Below are 2,639 nucleotides of genomic sequence, written 5' to 3' on the forward strand. Positions count from 1 at the left end.
AACATGTCTGGTAACTATTTTGTCACTGCAAAGGCAGTAATGCAGTGATCTCAACTTCAAATGCATTAATTTCACTTTTAAAGATTTTACTCAGTTGTTAGGAACACTTTATTTTAACTGCGTAGTATACTCAAGCTAATTTCATGGTCTATAACAGACCGCGAGGTAGTTAAGCAGATCTAATAGGTTCCTCATATATTTGTCAATCGCTGTATCTCCTTTGGTAGTTTATGTGGAAGCTACAGTGCAGAATTCTGGTCAGTGTTGTCTGGTAATCTTTGTGTTTAGTCTATCAATACGAGTGAGACAATGTTGAGGTAAAAAAACATGTCAAAGAAACCGCAGACTGACATCATGCAACAAGACCAGATGAAGCATGAGGGACATCTGAGTGTGAGTGATGGGGAAAATCAATGGAGGAACAACAGTGGTCCAACTATGTAATTTGTAGTATTTAACTCTTCCAGCTGGGGGAGGTGGAACACATTGTCTTTTTTGTAAAGTTTTAAACCTAACTCTGAGGAAGCAATTGGTTCATTTAACAATCCTATTAGCAGGATATTGATTTGTATCTTTCAATTCTGCTGTTTTAAGTCCAAATGTTGTCTTGCGTATTCATTTTAAACTACATTTCAGTGCATTACATTAGCTAGGAAGATGTCTGCCTGTTTATTTCAAGCAAATTGCGGTCAAATGTGCATCCGTAATATCTCCAATGTGCTTGTTGACCTACAGTATGTAGAACTGATTCATAAGTAGTGTTGGCTGTGGATGTGCTCTGTGGAGGCGAGTCGTCACTCATGGTCAGAGCCTTTTGTTTAACTCAGATCTTATATTTTCCAAAACCACCTCGATGCGCCACTAAAAGCCCCCTCCCATACATAGGGTCAGCGGAAAGGTCGCACACCATTCAGGCTGGCCTTTTGGACACCTCTGGGGTCAGTGGGGAGGGGCATGTGGCCAGAAGGAAGACACAGACCTCAGCCAATGGCAGCAGGTCCGTCTCCCCTTTACTCACAGCCTCTCTAGCATTCATAGCCTGATGACTCCTTTTAGTTCATTGATCCGGCCGTAGAGCTTGACCCGAGTTTACAAAAGGCTGACCATCACTTCACCGTAAAACTCTGCCATATTGGCAGGTGCCGTGAGTGAATATTTGATTAATTAAACACCCCGGGGAAATCCTCAGTGACCGTGGCTCTCCGTGACTCTCCATTTCCCACGATATGTGAAAGAAGATCCTGCCATCTGTAGTAACTCTGTTACACTTTACTGTGCAATACACTTCACATGTAACCTGAATCACAGTAAACTTTACAGGGAAACGTTAGAAGCTAATTGGTTAAATTGTTTTTCCATTTTTCTTACCGCAAACTTTTAAATTGATATAAACCTCTTCTCCCAAATGTCTTTAAAAAATGTAATGTTTTATTTGGATAAAGTCACACCTGAGTTAAAAAATTAAAACGCATTTTTGTTCCTATTTGTTTCCTGTATTTCTTTTGGATTGCTCAAAATTTGCTTTGTACAGTACAATTATCACAAATATCTGTGCATGACTTTTCCTTGATGAGTGCAGATTTTCTTGAGTGTGTTTGGTTTTCCAACTAACAGGACATCACAGCTGGGCTGCGTGCTGCGGAGAAAGGTTCATCGAGGGAGGAGGTAAGACCGGAGTTGCATCTCTCTTCATAATAAGTGATGGATATTGGATCAATATCAACATTGACACAGCAGCTGTCTTGCTCCTGTCAATGGTCCCTCTTAATTTCAGGACCCAGGACAAATTCATTTCCATTACCTTTTTTTTAGTCTGTTGTGACCATTTGATGTACAGTTGGTCTCATCAATACAGATACACTTGTTTGGTTAAGAAAGCATGCTGAACCACCATAACTGCAAAATGTACAAAGCTTTCATCATTTTGGTTTCAGACCTAGCCATAAACCAAAAAGAAGCGATCCGATTGTAAAGTTACTGATACAAAGCGTGCAGTGTTATTTTGTTATCTCACCAATGCAATGTTTACCAGTAAAATAGTAATATTACATGAACTTAACGTAACTGTCTTGACTGTTTACTATTCATGTTATGGTATTATGTGTGTTTAAAATGTCACGGATAGCTCTGTTGTGTTGAAAATGCAAAATAAAAAGGTTTTAAAAAATCAACTTCTTCAAAGGATAACTGAATTAGTTTTTTCTTCAAGAATGTTACGTAAACAAGAATATTCTTTTGTTACATCAGTGAAATACTTTTAACGTGTGTTCGACTCTTGTAAAGTACATTGTATTTAGTCAGATGGCACCAGAGCCAGAGACATCACAACATGCAGCAATGCATCTCCGCCAGCTACTATGAAAGCACATCAGTCTTACAAACAACAATATCTACTTTTCAGTACCTTTTTTACATTGTTGACTAAAGTAGTGCTGGAATACCTCCAGCATCAACGTGGCCTACTTACAGTGTATACATCCGCGGAGGGACCGAGATGTTGGGTCAGGGAATCGGGCTGAGGTTTTATGCTAAGCTAACGCTAGGTGGCGCTGGACTAAACAATTCATTCACACTCACTGACGTGATTATTTGAGTAATGTCCATCCCCGAGGAGGGAAACTCCTGCAGCTTCTCAGGAC

Source organism: Pungitius pungitius, chromosome 4 (genome assembly GCF_949316345.1).
Source record: "Pungitius pungitius chromosome 4, fPunPun2.1, whole genome shotgun sequence".
Taxonomy (NCBI): Eukaryota; Metazoa; Chordata; class Actinopteri; order Perciformes; family Gasterosteidae; genus Pungitius; species Pungitius pungitius.